This window comes from Carassius auratus, unplaced genomic scaffold (genome assembly GCF_003368295.1).
Source record: "Carassius auratus strain Wakin unplaced genomic scaffold, ASM336829v1 scaf_tig00215034, whole genome shotgun sequence".
Taxonomy (NCBI): Eukaryota; Metazoa; Chordata; class Actinopteri; order Cypriniformes; family Cyprinidae; genus Carassius; species Carassius auratus.
Window position 1 is genome coordinate 191,962 of NW_020527912.1, and position 19,218 is coordinate 211,179.

General features: G+C 39.3%; 21 pseudogenes; all 21 read left to right on the forward strand.

Moving 5' to 3' along the window:
• Positions 1 to 216: 216 nt before the first annotated feature.
• LOC113093439 (uncharacterized) lies at positions 217 to 335 on the forward strand (annotated as a pseudogene).
• Positions 336 to 419: 84 nt separating this feature from the next.
• On the forward strand, positions 420 to 538 carry LOC113093429 (uncharacterized; annotated as a pseudogene).
• A 769-nt stretch (positions 539 to 1,307) lies between these two features.
• On the forward strand, positions 1,308 to 1,426 carry LOC113093432 (uncharacterized; annotated as a pseudogene).
• A 489-nt stretch (positions 1,427 to 1,915) lies between these two features.
• On the forward strand, positions 1,916 to 2,034 carry LOC113093438 (uncharacterized; annotated as a pseudogene).
• A 1,081-nt stretch (positions 2,035 to 3,115) lies between these two features.
• LOC113093425 (uncharacterized) lies at positions 3,116 to 3,234 on the forward strand (annotated as a pseudogene).
• Positions 3,235 to 3,318: 84 nt separating this feature from the next.
• Positions 3,319 to 3,437, forward strand: LOC113093431 (uncharacterized; annotated as a pseudogene).
• A 776-nt stretch (positions 3,438 to 4,213) lies between these two features.
• LOC113093424 (uncharacterized) lies at positions 4,214 to 4,332 on the forward strand (annotated as a pseudogene).
• Positions 4,333 to 4,845: 513 nt separating this feature from the next.
• Positions 4,846 to 4,964, forward strand: LOC113093423 (uncharacterized; annotated as a pseudogene).
• Positions 4,965 to 6,015: 1,051 nt separating this feature from the next.
• Positions 6,016 to 6,134, forward strand: LOC113093428 (uncharacterized; annotated as a pseudogene).
• A 78-nt stretch (positions 6,135 to 6,212) lies between these two features.
• LOC113093436 (uncharacterized) lies at positions 6,213 to 6,331 on the forward strand (annotated as a pseudogene).
• A 914-nt stretch (positions 6,332 to 7,245) lies between these two features.
• LOC113093427 (uncharacterized) lies at positions 7,246 to 7,364 on the forward strand (annotated as a pseudogene).
• An 84-nt stretch (positions 7,365 to 7,448) lies between these two features.
• Positions 7,449 to 7,567, forward strand: LOC113093420 (uncharacterized; annotated as a pseudogene).
• Positions 7,568 to 8,352: 785 nt separating this feature from the next.
• On the forward strand, positions 8,353 to 8,472 carry LOC113093437 (uncharacterized; annotated as a pseudogene).
• Positions 8,473 to 12,017: 3,545 nt separating this feature from the next.
• Positions 12,018 to 12,136, forward strand: LOC113093430 (uncharacterized; annotated as a pseudogene).
• An 84-nt stretch (positions 12,137 to 12,220) lies between these two features.
• On the forward strand, positions 12,221 to 12,339 carry LOC113093421 (uncharacterized; annotated as a pseudogene).
• Positions 12,340 to 12,888: 549 nt separating this feature from the next.
• Positions 12,889 to 13,007, forward strand: LOC113093422 (uncharacterized; annotated as a pseudogene).
• Positions 13,008 to 13,494: 487 nt separating this feature from the next.
• LOC113093426 (uncharacterized) lies at positions 13,495 to 13,613 on the forward strand (annotated as a pseudogene).
• A 373-nt stretch (positions 13,614 to 13,986) lies between these two features.
• On the forward strand, positions 13,987 to 14,105 carry LOC113093435 (uncharacterized; annotated as a pseudogene).
• Positions 14,106 to 14,896: 791 nt separating this feature from the next.
• Positions 14,897 to 15,015, forward strand: LOC113093434 (uncharacterized; annotated as a pseudogene).
• A 1,218-nt stretch (positions 15,016 to 16,233) lies between these two features.
• On the forward strand, positions 16,234 to 16,352 carry LOC113093440 (uncharacterized; annotated as a pseudogene).
• A 2,558-nt stretch (positions 16,353 to 18,910) lies between these two features.
• On the forward strand, positions 18,911 to 19,028 carry LOC113093433 (uncharacterized; annotated as a pseudogene).
• Positions 19,029 to 19,218: the final 190 nt, after the last annotated feature.

A 19,218-nucleotide genomic window follows, 5' to 3' on the forward strand; every position in this document is an offset into this window, starting at 1 on the left:
GAAATTAATTACTAATTATATAATAATCTTAAAAAAAAAAAAAAAGAGTCAATGCCCGATCTCTGAATCTTAGCAGGTATTGGCCTGGTTAGTGCTTGGATGGGAGACCGCCTCGGAATACCAAGTGCTGTAAGCTTTTGGGTTTTCATTCCTACTTAATGTATGGGCGATTTGATTGGCTGATCTTTAAATAGTCCTCTCTTTCCAGCAGCCTTCGCTTGCGACCATAACAACCTGGCTATGCCTGATCTCGTCTGCTCTCGGAACCTAAGCAGGTTTGGGCCTGGTTGGTACTTAGATGGGAGACCGCCTGGGAATACCAGGTGCTTTAAGCTTTAGGGTTTTCTTTCCTACTTATATAATGTACCGGCGATTAGATTGGCTGATCTTTAAATAGCTCTCTCTTTGCAGCAGTCTTCGCTTATGGCCATACCACCCTGGCTATGCCAGATCATGTCTGAGCTCGGAAGCTAAGCAGGTTTGGGCCTGGTTAGTAATTGGATGGGAGACCCCCTGGTAATACCAGTTGCTTTAAAATTTTGGGAAATTTTTCACAAATTATATAATAATCTTGCAAGAAAAAAACAAAAGATTCAATGCCCAATATCTGAATCTTAGCAGGTATGGGCCTGGTTAGTAATTGAATGGGAGACCCCCTGGTAATACCAGTTGCTTTAAGATTTTTGGAAATTTTTCACAAATTATATAATAATCTTGAAAAAAAAAAAAAAAAGTCAATGCCCGATCTCTGAATAATAGCAGGTTTTGCCTGGTTAGTACTTGGACGGGAGACGGCCTGGAAATACCAGTTGCTGTGATATTTTTGGCAATTTTTACTAATTACATAATAATCTTGCAAAAAAAAAAAAAAGAGTCAATGCCCAATCTTTGAATTTTAGGAGGTATGGACCTGTTAGTGCTTGGATGGGAGACCGCCTCGGAATACCAGTTGCTGTAATATTTTTGGAAATTTGTACTAATTATATAATAATCTTGAAAAAAAAGAGTCAATGCCCAATCTTTGAATCTTAGCAGCTATGGACCTGTTTAGTGTTTGGATGGGAGACCGCCTTGGAATACCAGGTGCTCTAATATTATTGGAAATTTTCTACTAATTATATAATAATCTTAAAAAAGAGTCAATGCCCGATCTCTGAATCTTAGCAGGTATTGGCCTGGTTAGTGCTTGGATGGGAGACCGCCTCGGAATACCAGGTGCTGTAAGCTTTTGGGTTTTCATTCCTACTTAAGGTATGGGCGATTTGATTGGCTGATCTTTAAATAGTCCTCTCTTTGCAGCAGCCTTCGTTTGCGACCATAACAACCTGGCTATGCCTGATCTCGTCTGCTCTCGGAAGCTAAACAGGTTTGGGCCTGGTTAGTACTTGGATGGGGGACTGCCTAGTAATACCAGGTGCTGTAAGGTTTTTGGAAATTTTTTACAAATTATATAATAATCTTGCAAGAAAAAAAGAAAAGAGTCAATGCCCAATATCTAAATCTTAGCAGGTATGGGCCTGGTTAGTAATTGGATGGGAGACCGCCTCGGAATACCAGTTGCTGTAATATTTTTGGAAATTTGTACTAATTATATAATAATCTTAAAAAAAAAGAGTCAATGCCCAATCTTTGAATCTTAGCAGCTATGGACCTGTTTAGTGTTTGGATGGGAGATCGCCTTGGAATACCAGGTGCTCTAATATTATTGGAAATGTATTACTAATTATATAATAATCTTAAAAAAGAGTCAATGCCCGATCTCTGAATTTTAGCAGGTATTGGCCTGGTTAGTGCTTGGATGGGAGACCGCCTCGGAATACCTGGTGCTGTAAGCTTTTGGGTTTTCATTCCTACTTAATGTATGGGCGATTTGATTGGCTGATCTTTAAATAGTCCTCTCTTTGCAGCAGCCTTCGCTTGCGACCATAACAACCTGGCTATGCCTGATCTCGTCTGCTCTCGGAAGCTAAGCAGGTTTGGGCCTGGTTGGTACTTAGATGGGACACCGCCTGGGAATACCAGGTGCTTTAAGCTTTAGGGTTTTCTTTCCTACTTATATAATGTACCGGCGATTAGATTGGCTGATCTTTAAATAGCTCTCTCTTTGAAGCAGTCTTCGCTTATGGCCATACCACACTGGCTATGCCAGATATTGTCTGAGCTAGGAAGCTAAGCAGGTTTGGGAAGCTAATACCAGGTGCTGTAAGATTTTTGGAAATTTTTCACAAATTCTATAATAATCTTGCAAGAAAAAAAGAAAAGAGTCAATGCCCAATATCTGAATCTTAGCAGGTATGGGCCTGGTTAGTAATTGGATGGGAGACCCTCTGGTAATACCAGTTGCTTTAAGATTTCTGGAAATTTTTCACAAATTATATAATAATCTTGAAAAAAAAAAAAAAGTCAATGCCCGATCTCTGAATAATAGCAGGTTTTGCCTGGTTAGTACTTGGATGGGAGACGGCCTGGAAATACCAGTTGCAGTAATATTTTTGGCAATTTTTACTAATTATATAATAATCTTGCAAAAAAAAAAGAAAAGAGTCAATGCCCAATATCTAAATCTTAGCAGGTATGGGCCTGGTTAGTAATTGGATGGGAGACCGCCTCGGAATACCAGTTGCTGTAATATTTTTGGAAATTTGTACTAATTATATAAAAATCTTAAAAAAAAAAGAGTCAATGCCCAATCTTTGAATCTTAGCAGCTATGGACCTGTTTAGTGTTTGGATGGGAGACCGCCTCGGAATACCAGGTGCTCTAATATTATTGGCAATTTTTACTAATTATATAATAATCTTGCAAAAAAAAAGAGTCAATGCCCAATCTTTGAATCTTAGCAGCTATGGACCTGTTTAGTGTTTGGATGGGAGATCGCCTTGGAATACCAGGTGCTCTAATATTATTGGAAATTTATTACTAATTATATAATAATCTTAAAAAAGAGTCAATGCCCGATCTCTGAATCTTAGCAGGTATTGGCCTGGTTAGTGCTTGGATGGGAGACCGCCTCGGAATACCAGGTGCTGTAAGCTTTTGGGTTTTCATTCCTACTTAATGTATGGGCGATTTGATTGGCTGATCTTTAAATAGTCCTCTCTTTCCAGCAGCCTTCGCTTGCGACCATAACAACCTGGCTATGCCTGATCTCGTCTGCTCTCGGAACCTAATCAGGTTTGGGCCTGGTTGGTACTTAGATGGGAGACCGCCTGGGAATACCAGGTGCTTTAAGCTTTAGGGTTTTCTTTCCTACTTATATAATGTACCGGCGATTAGATTGGCTGATCTTTAAATAGCTCTCTCTTTGCAGCAGTTTTCGCTTATGGCCATACCACCCTGGCTATGCCAGATCATGTCTGAGCTCGGAAGCTAAGCAGGTTTGGGCCTGGTTAGTAATTGGATGGGAGACCCCCTGGTAATACCAGTTGCTTTAAAATTTTTGGAAATTTTTCACAAATTATATAATATTCTTGCAAGAAAAAAACAAAAGATTCAATGCCCAATATCTGAATCTTAGCAGGTATGGGCCTGGTTAGTAATTGAATGGGAGACCCCCTGGTAATACCAGTTGCTTTAAGATTTTTGGAAATTTTTCACAAATTATATAATAATCTTGAAAAAAAAAAAAAAAAGTCAATGCCCGATCTCTGAATAATAGCAGGTTTTGCCTGGTTAGTACTTGGACGGGAGACGGCCTGGAAATACCAGTTGCTGTAATATTTTTGGCAATTTTTACTAATTACATAATAATCTTGTAAAAAAAAAAAAAAAAAAAAGAGTCAATGCCCAATCTTTGAATTTTAGGAGGTATGGACCTGTTTAGTGCTTGGATGGGAGACCGCCTCGGAATACCAGTTGCTGTAATATTTTTGGAAATTTGTACTAATTATATAATAATCTTGAAAACAAAGAGTCAATGCCCAATCTTTGAATCTTAGCAGCTATGGACCTGTTTAGTGTTTGGATGGGAGACCGCCTTGGAATACCAGGTGCTCTAATATTATTGGAAATTTATTACTAATTATATAATAATCTTAAAAAAGAGTCAATGCCCGATCTCTGAATCTTAGCAGGTATTGGCCTGGTTAGTGCTTGGATGGGAGACCGCCTCGGAATACCAGGTGCTGTAAGCTTTTGGGTTTTCATTCCTACTTAAGGTATGGGCGATTTGATTGGCTGATCTTTAAATAGTCCTCTCTTTGCAGCAGCCTTCGCTTGCGACCATAACTACCTGGCTATGCCTGATCTCGTCTGCTCTCGGAAGCTAAGCAGGTTTGGGCCTGGTTAGTACTTGGATGGGGGACTACCTAGTAATACCAGGTGCTGTAAGATTTTTGGAAATTTTTTACAAATTATATAATAATCTTGCAAGAGAAAAAGAAAAGAGTCAATGCCCAATATCTGAATCTTAGCAGGTATGGGCCTGGTTAGTAATTGGATGGGAGACCGCCTCGGAATACCAGTTGCTGTAATATTTTTGGAAATTTGTACTAATTGTATAATATTCTTGAAAAAAAAAAGTCAATGCCCAATCTTTGAATCTTAGCAGCTATGGACCTGTTTAGTGTTTGGATGGGAGACCGCCTTGGAATACCAGGTGCTCTAATATTACTGGAAATTTATTACTAATTACATAATAATCTTTAAAAAAAAGAAAAAAAAAAAAAAAAAAAAGAATAAATGCCCGATCTCTGAATCTTAGCAGGTATTGGCCTGGTTAGTGCTTGGATGGGAGACCACCTCGGAATACCAGGTGCTGTAAGCTTTTGTGTTTTCATTCCTACTTAATGTATGGGCGATTTGATTGGCTGATCTTTAAATAGTCCTCTCTTTCCAGCAGCCTTCGCTTGCGACCATAACAACCTGGCTATGGCTGATCTCTTCTGCTCTCGGAAGCTAAGCAGGTTTGGGCCTGGTTGGTACTTAGATGGGAGACCGCCTGGGAATACCAGGTGCTTTAAGCTTTAGGGTTTTCTTTCCTACTTATATAATGTACCGGCGATTAGATTGGCTGATCTTTAAATAGCTCTCTCTTTGCAGCAGTCTTCGCTTATGGCCATACCACCCTGGCTATGCCAGATAATGTCTGAGCTCGGAAGCTAAGCAGGTTTGGACCTGGTTAGTACTCGGATGGGGGACTGCCTAGCAGTGTTGGATATAGTTACTTTGGAAAATAGTTAGTTAGAGTAAAGTCAATGGCTGTGATACGTCTGTGCCCTGCGCCTGACCCTGTGTGTGTGTGTGGGGTTTTTTTTTTCGAACTCCCGGCAAGATAGCAGAGAGGACAGCGTTTGGTTTATGATGCGCACTTTATTTTCAATTTGTCAACGAAAAAGAAAAGAACATAACGGTAAAATGCACACTCTGCGTTGGTGAAAAGCTTCTGTCGACCGCCAAAAATTCTACCTCAAATGTAACGCTACTTTTTAATCACTACTTTGAAGAGTAAATGTAAGAGGACTGTGTTAAAGCGAATATAGGCTTGTGACTGTGAGTGACACTTTAATAATAATTAGTTCGGCTATTAAGCGATTTGTCATTTGCCTGTGTGGTTATCATTTTTGTTTGACAGGCATCTGTTAATTTCTGTTAGATCGTTGGCTGGCTGGTTGTTCATCATTTCTAAATGGATTTAAATCTGCAAGCCTGTTTAATGTTGTGTTTACAAGTAAGCATACTTGTACTTTGATAACTGCATTATTTAAAGTTAAAGAAAAATCAGGAGTTATCTTGTGGTGCTCATAATATACAGTAGCCTAGGCTACCCGGGCTGGGTAGGTGCGAATTTTGATTAATAAGATGTTCTGTGATAAATAAAACGCCATGTGGAATAGCCTATTGCTGACTGTCTTTCCTGTCATTGTTATCCTGCAGTGTTAATTTAGTCGGATGACTGACGTTATTCATTGTCGGGAGTCACGACTTCTAGGTGCATTTAAAGGGGCCGGGGGCTGTGTCTGTCATGTGTGAGCCGCTGCAAACGGCTTTTAATTTTGGTAACGCATGAGTACTCTAACGTGCGACCATAACAACCTGGCTATGCCTGATCTCGTCTGCTCTCGGAAGCTAAGCAGGTTTGGGCCTGGTTGGTACTTAGATGGGAGACCGCCTGGGAATACCAGGTGCTTTAAGGGTTTTCTTTCCTACTTATATAATGTACCGGCGATTAGATTGGCTGATCTTTAAATAGCTCTCTCTTTGAAGCAGTCTTCGCTTATGGCCATACCACACTGGCTATGCCAGATCATGTCTGAGCTCGGAAGCTAAGCAGGTTTGGGCCTGGTTAGTACTCGGATGGGGGACTGCCTAGTAATACCAGGTGCTGTAAGATTTTTGGAAATTTTTCACAAATTATATAATAATCTTGCAAGAAAAAAAGAAAAGAGTCAATGCCCAGTATCTGAATCTTAGCAGGTATGGGCCTGGTTAGTAATTGGATGAGAGACCCCCTGGTAATACCAGTTGCTTTAAGATTTTTGGAAATTTTTCACAAATTATATAATAGTCTTGAAAAAAAAAATGTCAATGCCCGATCTCTGAATAATAGCAGGTTTTGCCTGATTAGTACTTGGATGGGAGACGGCCTGGAAATACCAGTTGCTGTAATATTTTTGGCAATTTTTACTAATTACATAATAATCTTGCAAGAAAAAAAGAAAAGATTCAATGCCCAATATCTGAATCTTAGCAGGTATGGGCCTGGTTAGTAATTGAATGGGAGACTCCCTGGTAATACCAGTTGCTTTAAGATTTTTGGATATTTTTCACAAATTATATAATAATCTTGAAAAAAAAAAAAAAGTCAATGCCCGATCTCTGAATAATAGCAGGTTTTGCATGGTCAGTACTTGGACGGGAGACGGCCTGGAAATATCAGTTGCTGTAACATTTTTGGCAATTTTTACTAATTACATAATAATCTTGCAAAAAAAAAAAAAAAGAGTCAATGCCCAATCTTTGAATCTTAGGAGGTATGGACCTGTTTAGTGCTTGGATGGGAGACCGCCTAGGAATACCAGTTGCTGTAATATTTTTGGAAATTTGTACTAATTATATAATTATCTTGAAAAAAAAGAGTCAATGCCCGATCTCTTAATCTTAGCAGGTATTGGCCTGGTTAGTGCTTGGATGGGAGACCGCCTCGGAATACCAGGTGCTGTAAGCTTTTGGGATTTCATTCCTACTTAATGTATGGGCGATTTGATTGGCTGATCTTTAAATAGTCCTCTCTTTCCAGCAGCCTTCGCTTTCGACCATAACAACCTGGCTATGCCTGATCTTGTCTGCTCTTGGAAGCTAAGCAGGTTTGGGCCTGGTTGGTACTTAGATGGGAGACCGCCTGGGAATACCAGGTGCTTTAAGCTTTAGGGTTTTCTTTCCTACTTATATAATGTACCGGCGATTAGATTGGCTGATCTTTAAATAGCTCTCTCTTTGCAGCAGTCTTCACTTATGGCCATACCACCCTGGCTATGCCAGATCATGTCTGAGCTCGGAAGCTAAGCAGGTTTGGGCCTGGTTAGTAATTGGATGGGAGACCCCCTGGTAATACCAGTTGCTTTAAGATTTTTGTAAATTTTTCACAAATTATATAATAATCTTGCAAGAAAAAAAGAAAAGATTCAATGCCCAATATCTGAACCTTTGCAGGTATGGGCCTGGTTAGTAATTGAATGGGAGACCTCCTGGTAATACCAGTTGCTTTAAGATTTTTGGAAATTTTTCACAAATTATATAATAATCTTGAAAAAAAAAAGAAAAAAAAAAGTCAATGCCCGATCTCTGAATAATAGCAGGTTTTGCCTGGTTAGTACTTGGACGGGAGACGGCCTGGAAATACCAGTTGCTGTAATATTTTTGGCAATTTTTACTAATTACATAATAATCTTGCAAAAAAAAAAAAAAAACAGTCAATGCCCAATCTTTGAATCTTAGGAGGTATGGACCTGTTTAGTGTTTGGATGGGAGACCGCCTCGGAATACCAGTTGCTGTAATATTTTTGGAAATTTGTACTAATTATATAATTATCTTGAAAAAAAAGAGTCAATGCCCGATCTCTTAATCTTAGCAGGTATTGGCCTGGTTAGTGCTTGGATGGGAGACCGCCTCGGAATACCAGGTGCTCTAATATTATTGGAAATTTATTACTAATTATATAATAATCTTAAAAAAAAAAGAATCAATGCCCGATCTCTTAATCTTAGCAGGTATTGGCCTGGTTAGTGCTTGGATGTGAGACCGCCTCGGAATACCAGGTGCTGTAAGCTTTTGGGTTTTCATTCCTACTTACATAATGTATGGGCGATTTGATTGGCTGATCTTTAAATAGTCCTCTCTTTGCAGCAGCCTTCGCTTGTGACCATAACAACCCTGGCTATGCATGATCTCGTCTGCTCTCGGAAGCTAAGCAGGTTTGGGCCTGGTTGGTACTTAGATGGGAGACTGCCTGGGAATACCAGGTGCTTTAAGCTTTAGGGTTTTCTTTCCTACTTATATAATGTACCGGCGATTAGATTGGCAGATCTTTAAATAGCTCTCTCTTTGCAGCAGTCTTCGCTTACGGCCATTCCAGCCTGGCGGCGCCAGTGAGCCAACAGGAAGTGATAGTCTTGCAGCACAGAGAGAAACGCTCAATCCTGTTTGTTTAATTTAATTGTTTGGTTCTAAATATTTTGCTTGGGACATTAGTTGCTGGAACGTCAGTGTTGACCTCCATAAATCCCCCTGGCAGCTTAGGCTGTCTGGGGGACTTTTTTTGACGTTTTTTGACTTATTTTTCCTTGTAGCATGCTGCAGAAGCACAGCATGGCTGCAGATAAAGAAAGAGAACAAACCATGATGAGAAAAGGTAGCAATGGGAGGAATGAAGAGGAGGAGCAAAGAAGAGGTAAAGTCAAACAAGCAGAGATCCAAAAGCAACAAGAGATAAGTAAAGTCACAGGGAATTTGTGGGAAGAGGGAGAAGAAAATAGCAGAGGAGTGCAAGGAAAATCAAAATGGAAGTACAGCAAAGAGCTGACTGTGGAGGTAGAGGTGGATGGAACAGAAAAGATTTCAATGATGGATTTGCTGAAGGAAGTAAAGAAGGAGTGTGGAGAAGTGATTGGCTGCAGGGTGAGAGGTGAAAGGGTCTATGAGCTCACAATGAAAGATGAAGAGGCAAAGAGGAAACTAATGGATGGAGTGAGAGTGAAAGGAGTGATGGTGCATGCCAGGGATATAATAAATAATGATATGGTGGTGTCCTTTATCAATTTGCCTGTGTACTTAGAGGATGAGAAGATACTCGCCAAGCTACAGGAGTGGGGAGTACGACCACTTTCACCAATCAAACGCCGGGTGTGGCCTGGAACGGATACAGTTGATGGGACACGTTTCTTAAAAGTTCGCTTCACGGAACAGGTATGTTCACTACCATACTCCACAAAATTTGAGACTCTGAGAGGCACCGAATTTTTTCGTGTCATCCATGATAGACAAATACGTGTTTGTAGATTTTGCATCAAGCCAGGGCACATAATCAGAGAGTGCCCTGAATTAAAGTGCTTCAAGTGCAATGGTGGAGGCCATTATGCAAGAGATTGTGAAGAATGGATGGGATTAGAGAGAGAGAGAGTGGATAGTCAAAAATATGATGAAAGGAGGAATAGTGTTCTAACAGAGGTGCAAGAGGAGGGAACAACTGATGTGGTGAGCGGTGGAGAGAAAGACGGAGCTGAAGATAGTGAAAGAAGAAGCAAAATGGAATGGCGAGACAGACCTGAAAGCTACAGTGAAGCAGAAGATGGGGAGGAGGAGATGGAGCAGTCGGAAGAGATCGAGGAAGAGGAGGAAACAGATGAAAGTAATGTGAAAGAAAGAGGTAAAGAATAGGATACTTCTTTAAAAAAAAATTCTGCACAAGAACTGATAGAAAGCAGAGGTGGAAAAAAGAGATACAGAGAAAGTAAAGAGGGACTGAAAACAAAGATTAAAAGACTGAGTGCAAAGAGGAAGTCTGAGATGGACGGAGAACAGGTTGAGCAGATAAAAGAACCACAAGCGGTTATGTGACAAAACTGGGGTGTCGAAGTTGAGACCGAGGAGAAATGGGGGAAATTGTTTTTGTTTGGAACTTTCGGGAAAAAGAAAATAACTGATATTTGTTTAATTAATTTTGTTCTGAGTCATGCCAGACTAGCAGTAGTTCTAAGAAGGAACTATAAATATTTTGAAGGGAGAAAAATAAAAGTAAAAGATCAATGTCAATGATACAAAGAGGGTTGATTTGTAAGTATGACGATAAAGAAGGGAAAGAGTTATTTTTTGACTATGAATAGGTTCATACATAAAAAGGTGGGGGAAGAAATATGTTTCAATTGGTAAAGAGTTATAATCTGGTTGAGAATGGCTGATGTCAATTGAGTAATTGTAAACATATATGTGTGTGTACTTTATTTATGTTCTTTCTTTTTATTGCTGTATGATTATGCAAAATTAAGTAGATCAGTTGAAAAATGATTCATACAAATGTATTGAAATGTAAGTAAATTGGATGGAATAATGCAATTGAAAAACTGTGAATTGAAAGTTAAATAAAAAGAAAAAAAAAAAAAAAAAGGCTATGCCAGATAATGTCTGAGCTCGGAAGCTAAGCAGGTTTGGGCCTGGTTAGTACTCGGATGGGGGACTGCCTAGTAATACCAGGTGCTGTAAGATTTTTGGATATTTTTCAAAAATTCTATAATAATCTTGCAAGAAAAAAAGAAAAGAGTCAATGCCCAATATCTGAATCTTAGCAGGTATGGGCCTGGTTAGTAATTGGATGGGAGACCCTCTGGTAATACCAGTTGCTTTAAGATTTTTGCAAATTTTTCACAAATTATATAATAATCTTGAAAAAAAAAAAAAAAAGTCAATGCCCGATCTCTGAATAATAGCAGATTTTGCCTGGTTAGTACTTCGATGGGAGACGGCCTGGAAATACCAGTTGCTGTAATATTTTTGGCAATTTTTACTAATTATATAATAATCTTGCAAAAAAAAAAAAAAAGAGTCAATGCCCAATCTTTGAATCTTAGCAGCTATGGACCTGTTTAGTGTTTGAATGGGAGACCGCCTTGGAATACCAGGTGCTCTAATATTATTGGAAAATTATTACTAATTATATAATAATCTTAAAAAAAGAGTCAATGCCCAATCTTTGAATTTTAGGAGGTATAGACCTGTTTAGTGCTTGGATGGGAGACCGCCTCGGAATACCAGTTGCTGTAATATTTTTGGAAATTTATTACTAATTATATAATAATCTTAAAAAAAAAGAGTCAATGCCCGATCTCTGAATCTTAGCAGATATTGGCCTGGTTAGTGCTTGGATGGGAGACCGCCTCGGAATACCAGTTGCTTTAAGATTTTTTGAAATTTTTCACAAATTATGTAATAATCTTGAAAAAAAAAAAAAAAAGTCAATGCCCGATCTCTGAATAATTGCAGGTTTTGCCTGGTTAGTACTTGGATGGGAGACGGCCTGGAAATACCAGTTGCTGTAATATTTTTGGAAATTTTTACTATTTATATAATAATCTTGAAAAAAAAAAAAAAGAGTCAATGCCCAATCTTTGAATCTTAGGAGGTATGGACCTGTTTAGTGCTTGGATGGGAGACCGCCTCGGAATACCAGTTGCTGTAATATTTTTGGAAATTTGTACTATTTATATAATAATCTTGAAAAAAAGAGTCAATGCTCAATCTTTGAATCTTAGCAGCTATGGACCTGTTTAGTGTTTGGATGGGAGATCGCATTGGAATACCAGGTGCTCTAATATTATTGGAAATTTATTACTAATTATATAATAATCTTAAAAAAGAGTCAATTCCCGATCTCTGAATCTTAGCAGGTATTGGCCTGGTTAGTGCTTGGATGGGAGACCGCCTCGGAATACCTGGTGCTGTAAGCTTTTGGGTTTTCATTCCTACTTAATGTATGGGCGATTTGATTGGCTGATCTTTAAATAGTCCTCTCTTTGCAGCAGCCTTCGCTTGCGACCATAACAACCTGGATATGCCTGATCTCGTCTGCTCTCGGAAGCTAAGCAGGTTTGGGCCTGGTTGGTACTTAGATGGGAGACCGCCTGGGAATACCAGGTGCTTTAAGCTTTAGGGTTTTCTTTCCTACTTATATAATGTACCGGCGATTAGATTGGCTGATCTTTAAATAGCTCTCTCTTTGCAGCAGTCTTCGCTTATGGCCATACCACCCTGGCTATGCCAGATCATGTCTGAGCTCGGAAGCTAAGCAGGTTTGGGCCTGGTTAGTAATTGGATGGGAGACCCCCTGGTAATACCAGTTGCTTTAAGATTTTTGTAAATTTTTCACAAATCATATAATAATCTTGAAAAAAAAAAGAGTCAATGCCCATTCTTTGAATCTTAGCAGTCATGGACTTGTGTAGTGTTTGGATGGGAGACCCCCTGGTAATACCAGGTGCTCTAATGTTATTGGAAATTTATTACTAATTATATAATAATCTTTAAAAAAAAGAGCCAATGCCCGATCTCTTAATCTTAGCAGGTATTGGCCTGGTTAGTGCTTGGATGGGAGACCGCCTAGGAATACCAGGTGCTGTAAGCTTTTGGGTTTTCATTCCTACTTATATAATGTATGGGCGATTTGATTGGCTGATCTTTAAATAGTCCTCTCTTTGCAGTATCCTTCGCTTGCGACCGTAACAACCTGGCTATGCCTGATCTCGTCTGCTCTCGGAAGCTAAGCAGGTTTGGTCCTGTATAATGTACCGGCAATTAGATTGGCTGATCTTTAAGCTTTAGGGTTTTCTTTCCTACTTATATAATGTACCGGCGATTAGATTGGCTGATCTTTAAATAGCTCTCTCTTTGCAGCAGTCTTCGCTTATGGCCATACCACCCTGGCTATGCCAGATCATGTCTGAGCTCGGAAGCTAAGCAGGTTTGGGCCTGGTTAGTAATTGGATGGGAGACCCCCTGGTAATACCAGTTGCTTTAAGATTTTTGTAAATTTTTCACAAATTATACAATAATCTTGAAAAAAAAAGAGTCAATGCCCATTCTTTGAATCTTAGCAGTCATGGACCTGTGTAGTGTTTGGATGGGAGACCCCCTGGTAATACCAGGTGCTCTAATATTATTGGAAATTTATTACTAATTATATAATAATCTTAAAAAAAAAGAGCCAATGCCTGATCTCTTAATCTTAGCAGGTATTGGCCTGGTTAGTGCTTGGATGGGAGACCGCCTGGGAATACCAGGTGCTGTAAGCTTTTGGGTTTTCATTCCTACTTATATAATGTATGGGCGATTTGATTGGCTGATCTTTAAATAGTCCTCTCTTTGCAGTATCCTTCGCTTGCGACCGTAACAACCTGGCTATGCCTGATCTCGTCTGCTCTCGGAAGCTAAGCAGGTTTGGTCCTGTATAATGTACCGGCGATTAGATTGGCTGATCTTTAAATAGCTCTCTCTTTGCAGCAGTCTTCGCTTATGGCCATACCACCCTGGCTATGCCAGATCATGTCTGAGCTCGGAAGCTAAGCAGGTGTGGGCCTGGTTAGTAATTGGATGGGAGACCCCCTGGTAATACCAGTTGCTTTAAGATTTTTGTAAATTTTTCACAAATTATATAATAATCTTGAAAAAAAAAGAGTCAATGCCCATTCTTTGAATCTTAGCAGTCATGGACCTGTTTAGTGTCTGGATGGGAGACCGCCTCGGAATACCAGGTGCTCTAATATTATTGGAAATTTATTACTAATTATATAATAATCTTAAAAAAAAAAAAAAAAAAAAAAAAAAAGAGTCAATGCCCGATCTCTTAATCTTAGCAGGTATTGGACTGGTTAGTGCTTGGATGGGAGACCGCCTGGGAATACCAGGTGCTTTAAGCTTTAGGGATTTCTTTCCTACTTATATAATGTACCGGCGATTAGATTGACTGATCTTTAAATAGCTCTCTCTTTGCAGCAGTCTTCGCTTATGGCCATACCACCCTGGCTATGCCAGATCATGTCTGAGCTCGGAAACTAAGCAGGTTTTGGCCTGGTTAGTAATTGGATGGGAGACCCCCTGGTAATACCAGTTGCTTTAAGATTTTTGGAAATTTTTCACAAATTATATAATAATCTTGCAAGAAAAAAAGAAAGGAGTCAATGCCCCATATCTGAATCTTAGCAGGTATGGGCCCTGGTTAGTAATTGGATGGGAGACACCCTGGTAATACCAGTTGCTTTAAGATTTTTGGAAATTTTTCACAAATTATATAATAATTTAAAAAAAAAAAAAAAAAAGTCAATGCCCGATCTCTGAATAATAGCAGGCTTTGCCTGGTTAGTACTTGGATGGAAGACGGCCGGGAAATACCAGTTGCTGTAATATTTTTGGCAATTTTTACTAATTACATAAAAATCTTGCAAAAAAAAAAAAAAAAAGAGTAAATGCCCAATCTTTGAATCTTAGGAGGTATGGACCTGTTTAGTGCTTGGATGGGAGACCGCCTCGGAATACCATTTGCTGTAATATTTTTGGAAATTTGTACTAATTATATAATTATCTTGAAACAAAAAGAGTCAATGCCCAATCTTTGAATCTTAGCAGCTATGGACCTGTTTTAGTGTTTGGATGGGAGACCGCCTCGGAAAACCAGGTGCTCTAATATTATTGGAAATGTATTACTAATTATATAATAATCTTTAAAAAAAAAAAAAAAGAGTCAATGCCCCGATCTCTTAATCTTAGCAGGTATTGGCCTGGTTACTGCTTGGATGGGAGACCGCCTGGGAATACCAGGTGCTTTAAGCTTTAGGGTTTTCTTTCCTACTTATATAATGTACCGGCGATTAGATTGGCTGATCTTTAAATAGCTCTCTCTTTGCAGCAGTCTTCGCTTATGGCCATACCACCCTGGCTATGCCAGATCATGTCTGAGCTCGGAAGCTAAGCAGGTTTGGGCCTGGTTAGTAATTGGATGGGAGACCCCCTGGTAATACCATTTGCTTTAAGATTTTTGTAAATTTTCACAAATTATATAATAATCTTGAAAAAAAAAAGAGTCAATGCCCATTCTTTGAATCTTAGCAGTCATGGACTTGTGTAGTGTTTGGATGGGAGACCCCCTGGTAATACCAGGTACTCTAATATTATTGGAATTTATTACTAATTATATAATAATCTTTTAAAAAAAGAGCCAATGCCCGATCTCTTAATCTTAGCAGGTATTGGCTGGTTAGTGCTTGGATGGGAGACCGCCTAGGAATACCAGGTGCTGTAAGCTTTTGGGTTTTTCATTCCTACTTATATAATGTATGGGCGATTTGATTGGCTGATCTTTAAATAGTCCTCCTCTTTTGCAGTATCCCTTCGCTTGCGACCGTAAAACCCTGGCTATGCCTGATCTCGTCTGCTCTCGGAAGCTAAGCCAGGTTTGGTCCTGTATAATGTACCGGCGATTAGATTGGCTGGATCTTTAAGCTTTAGGGTTTTCTTTCCTACTTATATAATGTACCGGCGATTAGATTGGCTGATCTTTAAATAGCTCTCTTTTGCAGCAGTCTTCGCTTATGGCCATACACACCCTGGCTATGCAGATCATGTCTGAGCTCGGAGCTAAGCAGGTTTGGGCCTGGTTAGTAATTGGATGGGAGACCCCCTGGTAATACCAGTTGCTTTAAGATTTTTGTAAATTTTTCACAAATTTATATAATATCTTGAAAAAAAAAGAGTCAATGCCGCATTCTTTGAATCTTAGCAGTCATGGACCTGTGTAAGTGTTTGGATGGGAGACCCCCTGGTAATACCAGGTGCTCTAATATATTGGAAATTTATTACTAATTATATAATAATCTTTAAAAAAAAAGAGCCAATGCCTGATTCTCTTAATCTTAGCAGGTATTGGCCTGGTTAGTGCTTGGATGGGAGACCGCCTGGAATACCAGGTGCTGTAAGCTTTTGGGTTTTCATTCCTACTTATATAATGTATGGTGCGATTTGATTGGCTGATCTTTAAATAGTCCTCTCTTTGCAGTATCCTTCGCTTGCGACCGTACAACCTGGCTATGCCAGATCATGTCTGAGCTCGGAAGCTAAGCAGGTTTGGTCCTGTATAATGTACCGGCGATTAGATTGGCTGATCTTTAAGCTTTAGGGTTTCTTTCCTACTTAATATATGTTACCGGCGATTAGATTGGCTGATCTTTAAATAGCTCTCTCTTGCAGCAGTCTCGCTTAATGGCCATACCACCCTGGCTATGCCAGATCATGTCTGAGCTCGGAAGCTAAGCAGGTTTGGGCCTGGTTAGTAATTGGATGGGAGACCCCCTGGTAATACCAGTTGCTTTTAAGATTTTTGTAAATTTTTCACAAATTATATAATATCTTGAAAAAAAAAAAGAGTCCAATGCCCATTATCTTTGAATCTTTAGCAGTCATGGACCTGGTGTAGTGTTTGGATGGGAGACCCCCTGGTAATACCAGGTGCTCTAATATTATTTGGAAATTTATTACTAATTATATAATAATCTTAAAAAAAAGAGCCAATGCCTGATCTCTTAATCTTAGCAGGTATTGGCCTGGTTAGTGCTTGGATGGGAGACCGCCTGGGAATACCAGGTGCTGTAAGCTTTTGGGTTTTTCATCCTACTTATATAATTATGGGCGATTTGATTGGCTGATCTTTAAATAGTCCTCTCTTTGCAGTATCCTTCGCTTGCGACCGTAACAACCTGGCTATGCCTGATCTCGTCTGCTCTCGGAAGCTAAGCAGGTTTGGTCCTGTATAATGTACCGGCGATTAGATTGGGTGATCTTTAATAGCTCTCTCTTTGCAGCAGTCTTCGCTTATGGGCCCATACACCCCTGCTATGCCAGATCATGTCTGAGCTCGGAAGCTAAGCAGGTGTGGGCCTGGTTAGTAATTGGATGGGAGGACCCCCTGGTAATACCAGTTGCTTTTAAGATTTTTGTAAATTTTTCACATATTATATAATAATCTTGAAAAAAAAAGAGTCAATGGCCCCATTTTTTGAATCTTAGCAGTCATGGACCTGTTTAGTGTCTGGATGGGAGACCGCCTCGGAACACCAGGTGCTCTAATTATTATTGGAATTTATTACTAATTATATAATAATCTTAAAAAAAAAAAAAAAAAAAAAAGAGTCAATGCCCGATCTCTTAATCTTAGCAGGTATTGGCCTGGTTAGTGCTTGGATGGAGAGACCGCCTGGAATACCAGGTGCTGTAAGCTTTTGGGTTTTCATTCCTACTTATATAATGTATGGGCGATTTGATTGGCTGATCTTTAAATAGTCCTCTTTTGCAGTATCCTTCGCTTGCGACCGTAACAACCTGGCTATGCCTGATCATCGTCTGCTCGGAAGCTAAGCAGGTTTGGTCCTGTATAATGTACGGCGATTAATTGGCTGAGTTAAGCTTTAGGGTTTTTTTTCCTACTTATATAATGTACGGCGATTAGATTGGCTGATCTTTAAATAGCTCTCTCTTTGCAGCAGTCTTCGCTTATGGCCATACCACCCTGGCTATGCCAGATCATGTCTGAGCTCGGAAGCTAAGCAGGTTTGGCCTGGTTAGTAATTGGATGGGAGACCCCCTGGTAATACCAGTTGCTTTAAGAGTTTTTGTAAATTTTTCACAAATTATATAATAATCTTGAAAAAAAAAAAAGAGTCAATGCCCATTCTTTGAATCTTAGCAGTCATGGACCTGTTTAGTGTCTGGATGGGAGACCGCCTCGGTAATACCAGGTGCTCTAATATTATTGGAAATTTAACTAATTATATAATAATCTAAAAAAAAAAAAAAAAAAAGAGTCAATGCCCGATCTCTTAATCTTAGCAGGTATGGCCTGGTTAGTGCTTGGATGGGAGACCGCCTGGGAATACCAGGTGCTTTAGCTTTAGGGTTTTCTTTCCTACTTATATAATGTACCGGCGATTAGATTGACTGATCTTTAAATAGCTCTCTCTTTGCAGCAGTCTTCGCTTATGGCCATACCACCTGGCTATGCCAGATCATGTCTGAGCTCGGAAACTAAGCAGGTTTCGGCCTGGTTAGTAATTGGATGGGAGACCCCTGGTAATACCAGTTGCTTTAAAGATTTTTGGAAATTTTTCACAAATTATATAATAATCTTGCAAGAAAACAAGAAAGGAGTCAATGCCCCATATCTGAATCTTAGCAGGTATGGGCCTGGTTAGTAATTGGATGGGAGACACCCTGGTAATACCAGTTGCTTTAAGAATTTTGGAAATTTTTTCACAAATTATATAATAATTTTGAAAAAAAAAAAAAGTCAATGCCCGATCTCTGAATAATAGCAGGTTTTGCCTGGTTAGTACTTGGATGGAAGACGGCCGGGAAATACCAGTTGCTGTAATATTTTGGCAATTTACTAATTACAATAAAAATCTTGCAAAAAAAAAAAAATAGTAAATGCCCAATCTTTGAATCTTAGGAGGTATGGACCTGTTTAGTGCTTGGATGGGAGACCGCCTCGGAATACCATTTGCTGTAATATTTTTGGGAAAATTTGTACTAATTATATAATTATCTTGAAACAAAAAGAGTCAATGCCCAATCTTTGAATCTTAGCATCTATGGACCTGTTTAGTGTTTGGATGGGAGACCGCCTCGGAAAACCAGGTGCTCTAATATTATTGGAAATGTTTACTAATTATATAATAATCTTTAAAAAAAAAAAAAAAAAAAAAGAGTCAATGCCCGATCTCTTAATCTTAGCAGGTATTGGCCTGGTTACTGCTTGGATGGGAGACCGCCTGGGAATACCAGGTGCTTTAAGCTTTAGGTTTTTCTTTCCTACTTATATAATGTACCGGCGATTAGATTGGCTGATCTTTAAATAGCTCTCTCTTTGCAGCAGTCTTCGCTTATGGCCATACCACCCTGGCTATGCCAGATCATGTCTGAGCTCGGAAGCTAAGCAGGTTGGGCCTGGTTAGTAATTGGATGGGAGACCCCCTGGTAATACCAGTTGCTTTAAGATTTTTGTAAATTTTTCACAAATCATATAATAATCTTGAAAAAAAAAGAGTCAATGCCCATTCTCTTGAATCTTAGCAGTCATGGACTTGTGTAGTTTGGATGGGAGACCCCCTGGTAATTACCAGGTGCTCTAATGTTATTGGAAATTTATTACTAATTATATAATAATCTTTAAAAAAAGAGCCAATGCC